Genomic DNA, 14,659 nt, shown 5'->3' with positions numbered 1-14,659 from the left:
ACTTAATTGAGACATATAAGATAATCACAGGGTTAGGTAGGGTGGACAGTGAGAGCCTTTTCCTGAGATGGTGATGGCTAGCACGAGGGGACATAGCTTTAAATTGAGGGGTGATAGATATAGAACCGATGTCTGAGTAGTCTCTTTACTCAGAGCATTGTAAGAATGTGGAACGCCCTGCCTGCAACAGTAGTAGAAGATTCACCAATTTTAAGGGCATTTAAATGGTCATTGGATAAACATATGGATGAAAATGTCAGATAGATAAGCTTCAGATTGGTTCCGCAGATCAGCGCAACATCGAGAGCCGAAGGGCCTGTACTGCGCTGTAATTTTCTATGTTCTAATCTGCCGCTCCCTTAGCCAAGGTGTTCCATTACAGTTACAACACTGGTATCCACCTGAAAATTGCCCAGTTATGTCCTGTATACAAAAAGCAGCAGAAATCCAACCTGGCTAATGACTGTCCATCAGTCTACTCTTGATCTTCAGTAAAGTATTGTAAGGTGTCATCAACAGTGCTATCAAGCAGCACCTGCTCAGCAATAACCTGCTCAGTGACACTCAATTTGGTTTCTGCCAGGACCACTCAACTCCTAACCTCATTACAGCCTTGGTTCAAACATGGACAAAAGAGCTGGATTCTAAAGGTGAGGTGAGAGTGACAGCCCTTCACATCAAGGACACATTTGACTGAATGTGGCATCAAGGAGCCCGAGCAAACATGGAGGCAATGGGAATCAATGCAACAGCACTGCACTTGCTGGAGTCAGAGGGTGGTGGTTCTGGATATTGGAGGACAGTTCCCTCAGCTGCAGGACATCACGGCAGAAGCTCCTTAGGGTAATGTCCCAGACTCAACCATCTTCACCTGCTTCTTAATAACTTCCCTCCATCATAAGTTCAGAATTTGGGTTATAGACTCATAATAGGACGGTGTTCAGCACCATGCATGACTCCTCAAATACTGCAGCAATCCATGTCCACGTGTGGCAAGACTTGAACAAAATCTAGCTTTAGGCTGACCATTGGCAGGTAACATTAATGTGACATAAGTACAAGCCAATCATCATTGACAACAACTGGACCCTCTGTATAATTACAGTGTCGACAAGAGTGTGTCAGAGACTATGAATCCTGCAGTAACTAACCTCTTAACTCCTGTCCACCATCTGGATGACACAAGTCAGGAGTGTGAGGAAGTGCTCCCCACTTGCCTGGGTAAGTGCAATCCAATATCACAAGAAGCTTGACACTATCCAGGCAGTGTCGCTTTCACAAACATTCACTCCCTTCACCACCATCGCTCAGTTGCCACACTGTGCACCTTGTACAAGATGCACCTCAGAAATTCACAAGGTTCCTTTGATAGCAGCTTCCAAACTCAAAGCCACTTCTATTCAGAAGGTTAAGGGCAACAGATTCTTGAGAATGCAACTGCCTGTAAGTTCACCTCCAAGTCGCTTATCATCCTGCAGTGAAAATGTGTCACTGTTCCTTCACTGTTCCCTGGGTCAAAATTCTGGAATTCCCTCCCTAACACTATTGTGAGCTTACCTACGGAACATGGTCTGCAACAGTTCAAGAAGACAGCTCACCAGCTCCTTCTCAAAGGAAACCAGGAATGGGCAGTAAATGATGGCCCAGTCAGCAACACCCACAAATCCATCGGTGGGTGTTGCTGACTGAATAAATTAAAGTTACAAAATTCAGATGATGAGGCCTACTGATGTCTTATTATCTGGACCAAGGGGGGGCACTCCCACTGTCCCCACTGGGCCTGTGATTGGCCAATGCTTTTCCAAATTCATTTTGGTCCAAATCGATAGTCTAGATCCCACCAATCTTTCTTCCTTTCTGCATCAACTTACTACAAAAAGGGGCCTTGGAGATTAAGACCCTGCAATCCCTTAATGGAGGGTAGGTTTGAGAGTGGTTTGGAGTGATCGCTGCTGGGTCCACTAGAATGCTGCCCTCCATTATGTATCTGCTATTATTTTCTCTCAAGCTGTGTCTTTTCCTGCTATGACACTGTTAGGTACTACCTGGAATTGGAATGTAGGCCTACTGCCTGGTAAAGAAAAGTGTGAAAGCAGTTTACTCAATTCCACTTCCAGCTTGCACAAGGTATCGAAACAACTGGACATTGTTGCACACAAATTCCATACAATTGTCACGAAGGCTCACATAACTGTTGTTTTCCAGTTAACAACAATCCTTGGAGGTAATTCTTGTTCTGAATGACTACGTAAAAGGTGACAATATTTGAGTCACCTTGTATACATCTCTCCTGATTTTTACACTTGGTGAACTATGTAATGTGCTAGCTGACTCAATATTTCCTGTTTTTACGTAATCCAGAATCAAAACAAAGCAGCTTGTGCTTTCGATTTGGTACTACTGGGTAAGACATGGAAAGACAAAGTATGAACCTTTTGACTTGTTTTTTAAAATTTTATCTGGAATTTCATTTGGAAGCAGCCAGACCTGATGGAACTTGCTGTGACTAATTTTATCCTTACCTCTCCAATAGCTGCTTCAAATGGAGATCTGTTCTTGTTCAAACGTGGGTGACCAAGATAGCTGATTAAAAACAAGTTTACCTTGAGAAACTGCATGTTCTATACTTTTTCAATAAATTAATATGTTTGCAGTTTAACTTACATCTCTTCCATTTATATGACAACTCTCCCAAAATCCACAACATTTAATGACCACAGTTTGGTGGTTTTATGTGTTATAAAATTGCTATGAAACCAACAATTATAAGGTCAACTATGGGTCTAAATATTGTTCAGTTAAGCCAGGTCTGACTTTGTGATGAATAAGATTTTTATATTTTAAATACAGACTGAATATTGCAATTAACAATAATTACATTATGTTTAAAGCTGAATATTTGCAATGTAAACATATATTTTCAATAAGTCACATATGTAATTAAATCCTAATTGCAGAGGAGATTGTAAATTGTTGTTTAAACGCTGACATTGATGATAGCATCTAGCCCAGCCAGAGGAGGTGGAATAAGTCTTTTTTAAATTAATATCTCACCCTTCCTCTCGGAAAAGAAGTAATTCCAAGTTGAAGTTTTGATGTATGGATCATATTATGCTTTGATACCTCTCTCTCATGGGACAGGGTCTCCTGTGAAGATTGGGTATTGCTAGGCCATGCAGAGTAGTCCTTGCAGAGCTCAGTGCTAGTCCATCATGATTGTCTTGAATGGACCACGTATCCACAGGGAGCACAGGGTGGTAATCAGGAGTGGGAGCCCGATCTAATATTGTCCTCCCTGACCTAGAGCTTTCCACAACAGCTTAGCACTGTAACAGTGTGCTTTCATTTTAATTCTATGCACCTTAGTAACAGAATTAGGCAATTTATCCTTGAGCCTGTTCTGCCTTTCAATGTTATTGTGGCTGATTTGTATCTTCACTATCTTCACCTTCATTGGCTCCACATTCTTTAATACTCTCTGATAAGCAAAAATCTATTGATCTCAGATGTAAAATTATTAATTGATCTAATGTCTATTGCTGTTTGTGGGAGAGAACGCCATATAGTCATGGAGATGTACCGCATGGAAACAGACCTTTTGATCCAACTCATCCATACTGACCAGATATTACAATTCTCGTATGATTACAATTGCAGGGTTTATAATTCTTCACTTTGGTGACCTGGCCTTGAAACTCCCTATTAAGAACTGTTCCTGTGTACTGCCTCAGTGACTGTACCCATTGTGGTTCATCATCTGTGCTCTTCTGGACTCTCGAAACCGAACTCCAGTATTTACTCACAGGCACAATTTCAGCTTGTCTGCAGACAGCTAGCTTCACCGTGCAGATGCTACCCCTGTGATTCCCCAAACTCTAATTTTGTACAGCTACACAAAGAAAGTTCTGTTGGTGCACTTCCCTCACTCTTGCTGTCAGCTGCACAGAACTATTAGTGGCACAAAGCTACTTCTGAACTCCCTCTACTTTCAGGACATTGTCAGAACCCTGATTATATTGTTGATGTATATTTTGTTACACAAATTTGATTCCCCATGCGAGACTGGTAAGCAAGGTTAGATCTCATGGAATACAGGGAGAACTAGCCTTTTGGATACATAACTGTCTCAAGGGTAGAAGACAGAGGGTGGTGGTGGAAAGTTGTATTTCAGACTGGAGGCCTGTGACCAGTGGAGTGCCACAAGGATCGATGCTGGGTCCTCTACTTTTCATCATTTATATAAATGATTTGTATGTGAGCATGAGAGGCATAGTTAGTAAGTTTGCTGATGACACCAAAATTGGACGTGTACTGGACAGCGAAGAAGGTTACCTCAGATTACAACAGGATTTTGACCAGTTGGGCCAATGGGCTGAGAAGTGGCAGATGGAGTTTAATTCAGATAAATGCGAGGTGCTGCATTTTGGGAAAGCAAATCTTAGCAGGACTTATACACTTAATGGTAAGGTCCGAGGGAGCGTTGCTGAACAAAGAGACCTTGGAGTGCAGGTTCATAGCCCTTTGAAAGTGGAGCCACAGGTAGATAGGATAGTGAAGGCAGCGTTTGGTATGCTTTCCTTTATTGGTCAGAATATTGAGTACAGAAGTTGGGAGGTCATGTTGCAGCTGTACAGGACCACTGGTTGGAATATTGTGCAATTCTGGTCTCCTTCCTATCGGAAAGATGTTGTGAAACTTGAAAAGGTTCAGGAAAGATGTACAAGGATGTTGCCAGATAGAGGTTTATAAAATCATGAGGGACATGGATAGGATAAATAGACAAAGTCTTTTCCCTGGGGTCGGGGAGTCCAGAATTAGAGGGCATAGTGAGAGGGGAAAGATATAAAAGAGACTTAAGGGGCAGCTTTTTCACGCAGAGGGTGGTACGTGTATGAAATGAGCTGCCAGAGGAAATGGTGGAGGCTGGTACAATTGCAACATTTAAAAGGCATCTGGATGGATATATGAATAGGAAGGGTTGGAGGGATATGGGCCGGGTGCTGGCAGGTGGGAATAGATTGGGTTGGGATATCTGGTCGGCATGGACAGGTTGGACCGAAGGGTCTCTTTCCGTGCTATACTAGGGAATTTGAAAGTGTGGCTATTTTCAGCTTCTGGGAGCCCCAGGACATTACATGAGCTAACAGTTCAGTCCCTTCATTTGTCGTAGGAATTAAAATGTTTACCACTGTATGCGCACCTTTCTATGAACCTGCTCGTCATCTATTCTCTGACCTTGGCTACTGAACAATTTTCACAGCTCCAACTGAGATCTGACCTTGATTGCGAGAGAGAGGTCAGCAGCATTATATTGCAAAATTAGAAACACCATCATTTGGTCTGAGGAGAGTGTTGGGATTCCTGGCATCTAGCCATGCTTGTGTTTACATTTCTGTATCTGTCAAGATATTGATAGAAAGGTCAAGGATAGAGTCCAGTTGTTTGTAATTCCCACCTTTCTGTTATGATGCCAAAAATACCTGTCACTATTTCTGTGTTAACTGGGATAGAGCTATAGCTGGACGATTCAGTGTGAAATTAAATGACCTTGCTGGTATCAATCCTGGGAGCTCCAAACAACTTGTGTAGCATGGAGGATGGAAACCGACGGACTCGACAGCTCTGTTTGAATTGTGCTTCTTGTTAGTTCATGGGAAAGCAGCGTTAGCGAACTCTAAGGGGGAAGTGACAGCCTCCACATCTTGACCTTCTAACTGAAAGTGATTGTGTGGTGACTGGCAGACTTTGTGAATGTTCTCTAGAATCATTGAAAGTTCACAGCACAGAAAAAGGCTACTTGGCCCATCATGTCTGTGGCAGCTGGTAAATGAATCATTGAGCCTAATCCCACTTTACCACACTAGGTCCATAGGCCTGCAGGTTTCTGATCTGATTTCAGACTTGCCTGAATGTGACGCTCCAGTTTAAAAAATGCAACACATCATACATTTCTGAATCAAATCTTTATTGTTAGCATGTTGAAATAACACATTTTATTTAATATGAATATGAACTGGGCTGGAGATGGATGGCCTATCATTAATATGTCAGCAAATCCACATGAACTCTAGAATTGAAAGTAGTTAAAGTGCCAGACTTTGTCATTCTTCAAGTACTGCTTAGATTAAAAATACCAGAAAGTCCAAGTGTAAGGATGGATCATGTGTCAGAAACCATAACTAAATATAGCGATCTTTTATCTGCGTGTTAGCATCACTGTTGCCATGGGAACATGCTTTTTGCAGCATATTTATGAGATATCTGTTAGTTAATATATTCTTGTAGTTGTATGAAATTAAAATCAGGAAGTGTTATAGGCCATATCGCAATTGTGCATTTCTTTAATACTATTTCTTAATTGACAAATACAAAGTGGGTTAATGTTAACATTGTGTGAGACCGTGTAAAACAAGCAACGTGAATTGATTGTACGTTGCTCCTGATTTTTATTTCTATTGTAACTTAATTAGATACTAAAAGAGCAGAACTCATCTAATTTATCTTCTGTAATCCTGGTAACCACATGACACAATACTAGTAGAGATCAAACAGGTTGCAGGAAATAAATGGAGTGGAGAAGGGGAAGGCTTGTTTTATTGCTGAGGCAAAATCAAATGGGGCAGAGCATAATTTTCTTCCAGTCCTATTTGTGAATTAGCTCACAGGGTCCCTGAACCATGTACATCCTGACATGGGACATGGGCAGAGGACAGGAAACTATTGGCCAGTTCGTCCAACCTCAGTCATTGGTAAGGTTTTAGAGCCCATTATTAAGAGTATTTAGAAGTGCATGATAAAATATGGCTGAGCTAGCATGGCTTTGTCAAGTGGAGGTTTTGTCTGACAAATCTGTTAGAATTCTTCGAGGAGGTGATGAGTAAGTTATATAAACGAGAGCCAGTGGACATGATCTATTTGGATTTCTAGAAGGCATTCGACGAATTGCCTGACAGGAAGTTGCTAAATAAGATAAGAGTCCATGGTGTTAGGGGCAAGGCATAGGTATGAATAGAGGGTTGGCTGACTGGCAGAAGGCACACAGTGGGGATAAAGGGATCTTTTTCAGAATAACAGCCGGTACCTCATGGAATTCTGCAGGGGTCGGCGTTGGGACCACAGCTATTCTCATCAGAAATTAATGATCTAGGCAGAGGAACTGAGGGCATTATTACTAAGTTTGCAGATGACACAAAGATAGGTGGAGGGACAGGTCATGTTGAGGAAGCGGAAAGGCTGCAGAAGGACTGAGAAAGGCGAGAAGAGTGAGCAAAAAAGTGGCAGATGGAATAAAATGTGGCAAAGTCTGAGGTTATGTACTATGGCAGGAAGAATAGAGTTGTAGACTATTTTCTAAATGGGGAAAGGTTTTGAAAATCTGAAGCATAAAGGGACTTAGGAATCCTAGTTCAGGATTCTCTTAAGGTTAACATGCAGGTTCAGTTGGCAATTAGGAAGGCAAATACAATGTTAGCATTCATTTCAAGAGGGCTAAAAAACAATGGTAGACAGGTATTGCTGAGGCTGTATAAGGCTCTGGACAGACTGCATTTGGAATATTGTGAGCAGTTTTGGGCCTCATATCTATGAAGGATATGCTGTTATGGGAGGGGGTCCAAAGGAAGTTTACAAGAATGATCCAGTGGATGAAGGGCTTGTCAATATGAGGAGTGGTTGAGGACTCTGAGTCTGTACTTGAAGAGTTTAGAAGCATGAGGGAGACCTCATTGAACTTTGGAGAATACTGAGAAGCCTGGGTAGAATGGTCTTGGAGAAGATCTTTCAATAGTAGGAGACATAGACCCGAGGGCACAGCCTCAGAGTGAAGGGGTGACCATTTAGAACTGAGATGAAGAGAAATTTCTTCAACCAGAGAGTGGTTAATCTGCGGAACTCTTTGCTGCAGAGGGCTGTGGCGGCCAAGTCATTGAGTTTATTTAAACTGAGATTGATAGACTCTTTGATTAGTAAGGGGATCAAAGGTTACAGGGAGATGGCAGGAGAATGGAGTTGTGAAATATACCAGCCTTGATTGCAGATTAACTTAATGATCCGAATGGCTAATTCTGCTCTTATATCTTACGGTGATATGGGACAAGGATATTAGAAGAGCGAGTCCTTGCAAGACAAAATGTAATGAATATATGGTTGTGTACATTTTATGAATGTGCACTCCTGGTGTACAGCTTCACCTGCTGTAAATACAGTTTACAAAGTTTACCTTGCACCCTGCTAGCTTTGTAGGTTGAACTTCATCTGCCACTTCTTAGCCCAGCTCTGCATCCTGTCAATGTCCTGTTGCAACCTACAACAGCCTTCCACACTATCCACAACTCCACCCAACTTTTATGTCATGGACAAACTTAGTAACTCACCCTTCCACTTCCTCATCCAAGTCATTTATAAAAACACACAAAGAGCAGAGATCCCAGAACAGATCCCTGCGGAACATCTCGGCTGAATACTTTCCATCTACCACCACCTTCTATTGGCCAGTCAATTCTGTATTCAGACAGCCAGATTTCCCTGTATCCCATGCCTCCTTACTTTCTGAATGAGCCTACCATGGGGAACCACATCAAATACTTTGCTAAAATCAATGTACACCACATCCACTGCTCTACCTTCAATGTGTTTTGCCCCATCCTCAAAAGAACTCAATGAGGTTTGTGTGGCATGATCTGCCCCTCACAAAGCCATGCTGACTATCTCTAATCAAACTACGGTTTTCCAAGAAATCATAAATCCTGTCTCTCAGAATCCTCTCTAATAATTTGCCCGCCACAGACATAAGACTGGTCTGTTATTCCCAAGGTTATCCCGATTCCCCTTCTTGAATAAGAGAATAACATTTGCTATCCTCCAATCATCTGGAACTACTCCAGTGGACAGTGAGGGCACAAAGGTCACCTCCAAAAGCACAGCTATCTCCTTACTCACTCGCTTCCTGCAGTATCCTAGAGTATATCCCGTCTGACCCAGGGGATTTATTTATCCTTATGTTTCTCAAACTTTTCAGCACATCCTCCTTCTTAACATCAACCTGCTCAAGCATATCAGTGTGTTTTACGCTATCCTCAGAAATGTCAAGATCCCTTTCAGTAGTAAATACTGAAGCAAAGTATTCATTAAGGACCTCCCTACCTCCTCGGACTCCAGGCGCAAATTCCCTCCACTATCCCTGATCGGCCTAATCCTAATTCTTACCATCTTCTTGTTCCTCACATCAGTGTAGAATGCCTTAGGGTTTTCCTTAATCCTATCCACTAAAGCTTTTTCATGCCCCCTTCTAGCTCTCCTAAGTCTATTCTTCATTTCCTTTCTGGTTACCTTGTAACTCTCTAAAGCCCAGTCTGATCATTGCCTCCTCAACCTTAAGTAAGCTTCCTTCTTCCTCTTGACTAGATGTTCCACATCCCTAGTCACCCAAGGTTCTTTCACCCTACCATCCCTTCCTTGCCTCAGTGGGACAATCCTGTCCAGCACTATCAGCAAGTGCTTCCTAAACAACCTTCACATTTCTGTCATGCATTTCCTGAGAACATCTGTTCCCAAGTTAGGAGCCTCAATTCCTGCTGGATAGCATTGTAATTCCCCTTCCCCAATTAAATACTTTCCCACGCTGTCTGCTCCTATCACATGCAAAGACTATAGTAATGATCAGGGAGTTGTGATCACTATCACCGAAATGCTCTCCCATGGAGAGATCTGACACCTGGCATGATTCGTTGCCAAGTACCAAATCCAATATGGCTTCCCCTCTAAGCTTATCCACATATTGAGTCAGGAACTCTTCCTGGACATACCTGACAAAAGCTGCTCCATCCAAACTATTTGAATTAAGGAGGTTCCAATCAATATTAGGGAAGTTGAAGTCACCCATGACAACAACCCTGTTACTTCTGCACCTTTCCAAAATCTGCCTCCCAATCTACTTCTCTGTGTCTCTGTTGCTACTGAAGGGTCAGTGGAAAGTCAGTTTTCTACTGACTACTCCTGTCCTGTTTCTGACTTTCACCCATACTGACTCTGTAGACAAACTCTCCTTGATGACTTCCCTTTCTGCGGCTGTTATACTATCCCTGCTTACTCCTCTACCTCTTTTCCCTCCCCACTCCTCTCACAACACCAGGCACCCTGGTCGAATTCCTGCTTTGGCTGTCTGTGAGGATTAGATTAGATTAGATTACTTACAGTGTGGAAACAGGCCCTTCGGCCCAACAAGTCCACACCGATCCGCCGAAGCGCACCCACCCAGACCCATTCCCCTACATTTACCCCTGCATCTGACACTACGGGCAATTTAGCATGGCCAATTCACCTAATCTGCACATCTTTGGACTGTGGGAGGAAACCGGAGCACCCGGAGGAAACACACGCAGACACGGGGAGAATGTGTAAACTTCATACAGTCAGTCGCCTGAGGCGGGAATTGAACCCGGGTCTCTGGCGCTGTGAGGCAGCAGTACTAACCACTGTGCCACCGTGCCGCACACATTTTTGCACATTTTTCCCGTGTCTGCGTGGGTTTCCTCCGGGTGCTCTGGTTTCCTCCCACAATCCAAAGATGTGCAGGTCAGGTGAATTGGCCACGCTAAATTGCCAAGTCGGGGTAAATATAGGATAGGGGAATGGGTCTGGGTGGGTTGGTGTGGACTTGTTGGGCCGAAGGGCCTGTTTCTATAATGTAGGGAATCTAATCATCTAGTTTTGCAGATAAGAGTCTACAATGGTTATTTAAATACACAACAGCAAAACTTGCAGGGGATTCAGTGTGCCACCAGATGGAGCTCTTCACCTTGTGGTGATGAAACAGCAAGGCAAGCAACAAAGACTTGCAGAGGCAGCAAGAGACCAAAGGAGGGAAAAGCTCTAGAGCCCACAGCATGGTGGATTCCAGTAACTAAACATCATTCCTAAAACTCACAAGATAATCATGTGTAGGGTGGCTGTGTATTTACCTGGGCACCTGCCAGAGTGAGAATTGGAGTCGAGTCTGTGCTGCAGTGAACTTCACTGATGCCCTATTTACAAGCTGGCAGTGCAGGCCACCAAAGGTCCTTAGACAGTACCTTCCAAACCCATAACCACTTCTATCCCGAAGAACCAAGGGCAGCATGGGAACATCACTGACTACATGCTCCTCTCCAAGCCACTTACCATCCTGACTTGAAAATATATCGCTGTTCGTTCACTGTCACTGGGTCAAAATCCTGGGATTCCCCGCCCAATAACATTGTGGGTCAACCCTCAGCATGTGGGCTGCAGCGGTTCAACAAAGCAGTTCACCACCACCTTCTCAAGGGCAGCTAGGGATGAGCAATAAATGCTGGCCCAGCCTGTGATGCCCACATCCAATGAAAATAAAAGAGGGTGGAGTCATTGAATATGTTTAAGATGGCAGTGGATAGATTCTTGTTGGGAAGGATATCAAAGATTATTGGGCTAGATGGGAATGTGGAATTGGACCAGGCTTGAAGGACTCATTCATAATTCATATATTTGTATGTCCGCAGTGAATGGGCACTAATATTTGCCCCTATGACTTGCTTCCAATAGGTGCAACTTAGTGTGGCGCAACAATCATGAAAAATCAGGATTGTTTCTCAACACGATGTTACAGTAAGTCATGGAACTCTGTGCCATTGATGCTTTCACACAATTGAAGAATATGGTGCTCGTAAAGCACTGCCGGTCAGGCAGCATCTGAGGAACAGGACTCTCCTGTGCTTTTCCAGCACCACACTCTTCAACTTGGACCTCCAGCATTTGCAGTCCTCACTTTCTCTTGCTTTCACACAGTGCTGATCCACAAATAACTCCCTCCACTTTTTACTGAGACCACCTGAACTGGTTCCTCTCAGGATGACACAAAGTGCTGATCGAATGAGAGCCATATAGCGATATGGATTCTGAGTGATTCAGGATGCCCACTGATTTGCTCAATGATTATGCTATCTGGCCAGTTCAGGAGGAGTCCGTCAGCCAGGACAGTTTAGAATGAGTGTCACGATTTGTGATCATTTCCACTAGCTTGCTGTGCAAAGCTTGGAGCTGCCTGAAGAAGAGGAGTTGGAGCAGAGAGGCAAGGAAGGGATGAGACGAGGAGGACAGCCCAGTGCGAGTGTGCATTGCTGGTGTAAACTATTGAGCAGGGATTCTTCTGAGCTCCCCCTATTTCCCCTGAGCACCACCAGTCTCTCCTTCGTATGAGCTGAGCCTGACATCCACCAAGTCCAAATATTGAAGTTTGATAAATATCAAGAAGCCTGAACTGATGATGTGAGCTCAAACAATACAACTTTATGGGCACATCACTTAGATTCTACAGGTACAACTCTAATAAACAAATAATCTTGTTTCTGTCATTTTGTTTTACTACACGACTCTGAAAGACTCAGTCTTAATTTGACAAAGAGTCAAGTGAATCATAAATATATAAAATGTACACTCCTCAAAGCATACCCGATTATATCTCCTGTCCCCATGTTCCTATACCATGGCTTATCCGCCGTTACAGCTCAGTTGGTGAATATCCAATCAGGACACTTCCGATCACCGTAATGTCTCTGAGGCAGTTTGATCTCGAGAATTTTGTTTTAGACTTACAGGACTCGATTGCAATCAAATCATACTTACTTGATATGATCCCAGCTGATGTTACCAATAGTCAAGTCAGATCCTGGAATGAAATATTGGCTTGGTGGATCATGGTTATTTTTTTTCAGAAACAAAAACAGGAATTGCTGGAAAAGCTCAGCAGGTCCGGCAGCATCTGTGGAGAGAAGTCAGAATTAATATTTCAGATCGGGTGACCCTTCCTCAGAACTGATGGTAGCTCGGAAAATGTTGGTTTTTATGCAGAAAATAGGGTGGAGGGAGGGGGAAGGAGTAAACGAAAGGTGGAGATAGAACCCAAAGAGAGAGAAGAGTTGCATAGACATATAAGTGAATACTGGTCAGCCTAGTTCAATGAATGTCTGCTAATGGGGACTGTTAGTGGCTAACAATGGGTGGGGTGTAATAAGCAGGCCATGTGATAACAAGGCCTAATGTGTGGGGGGTTGGGCTAAGGACATGGGGGAGGGTGCCTCAAACCCTAAAATTATTGATATTGAGTCCAGAAGGCTGCAGGGTCCCGAAGCAGAAAATGAGGTGTTGTTCCTCCAGCCTGCACTGAGCTTCGCTGGAGCACTGCAACAAACCTGAGACAGAGATGTTGGCCAGGGCACCGTGTGGTGTGTTAAAGTAGCTGGTAACTGGAAGCTCGGAGTCTTTTTTTTCAGGCAGGATGTAGGTGTTCTGTGAACCGGTCACCCAGTCTACATTTGTTTCCCCAAAGTACAGGAGACCACATTGTGAGCCGCGAATGCAGTAGATTAAGATTGTGTGAAGTGCAGGTAAAGTGGAGCCATGAGGCTGTGGGGGTGGGGTTTGGAGGTGGTGTTGGGAGTGAAGGAGGACTGGACCAGGGTGTCCCAGAAGGAATGGCCCTCCTCTTTGTCCCATTGCAGAGCTTGATAAGATGTGGCAGTGCCGGCGTTGGACTGGGGCGGACAAATTTTAAAAATCACACAACACCAGGTTATAGTTAAACCTGTTGGACTGTAACCTGGTGTTGCGTGATTTTTAACTTAGAGCTTGTTAACTTGCCTTTGAAGGAGATCATTCCATTGGAAAAATCTGTCAGAAACTGGGTTACAGCTCAGGAGCTTGGGACACTTGTAACAGGACGCTACAGGACTACAGCTAGATTACAGGGAAAATTACAAAGCTTTTGTTGAGACTAAGAGATTAGAAGGTGCTAGAGGAACTGTTAAAAATCTTTTATTTTGTTTAAGCAAATTGGCCTATAATTTGGAAACATGTATTTGTTTTTCTTATCTCATTACACGAAGATACATTGTACTGTTTAAGGTAATTTTAATCTTTCCAATCTGCCACTCTGAATTTTTTCTTTTCTGTTAAAGATGTCAACTTACATCAAGCCTTGTTTCACGTATACACACCATAATCTGTCCCTCTCACATACACACACTCACACACTCAGATGTGGGTGCACATATTAGCTGGCACCTTTCTCAGAGCTGCAACTGCTCTGTCACAATAACCATTGGAAATATAGCAGAAATCACTTCACAAGTGTTAGCTCTCACTCTGAAATGTCTGTTTTACTGTCACACAACACAAAAATTGGTCTGTAATTATATAACTCCTTCAAAGATTTAAAATGTTAAGGTTTATTTTTTTCTCTCATCTTCTGTTGGAGTATTATACCAACAGCTTCAGTTACATTGTACAGCTAGACACAAAACAGAAATATAATCGCTAATGACCTTTGGAATCACTCCCAGTTCTAACGAAGTTTGCATTGTTGGCCTGCATGTAACAATAATTCAGTATTCAAAATGTTCATTCTGGGTTCTTACCATAAATCATCTGCACAAAGCTTTCAGACAACATTACTATAAACAGGGCTTCAGGCTTTTATGTACATCCTTCACCTCACTGTCGTCATTAATATGGTAAGTGATGTCATACTGTCTAGCATCAAGTTATAGTGAAATAAAAAGACAAGTTGTTAGGTTTCTCACAGAAATGTCCTACCTTATATTTTCAGTCTGCCCATTGGTGGTCATTGAAGCTGAACCCCATTGGGCAG

At 43.0% G+C, this 14,659-nt stretch overlaps 1 protein-coding gene across 3 annotated transcripts in view; it reads left to right on the top strand.

Moving 5' to 3' along the window:
• The window catches only part of tbc1d1 (TBC1 (tre-2/USP6, BUB2, cdc16) domain family, member 1), a 296,242-nt gene that overhangs the window by 37,375 nt on the left and 244,208 nt on the right, over window positions 1-14,659 (top strand). The gene's annotated exons all lie outside the window — the stretch shown is intronic.

Source organism: Chiloscyllium plagiosum, chromosome 1, assembly GCF_004010195.1.
Source record: "Chiloscyllium plagiosum isolate BGI_BamShark_2017 chromosome 1, ASM401019v2, whole genome shotgun sequence".
In the NCBI taxonomy this organism is placed as follows: Eukaryota; Metazoa; Chordata; class Chondrichthyes; order Orectolobiformes; family Hemiscylliidae; genus Chiloscyllium; species Chiloscyllium plagiosum.
Note: the sequence above shows the minus strand (reverse complement) of the source record. Positions and strands in the feature narration are given on the sequence as shown.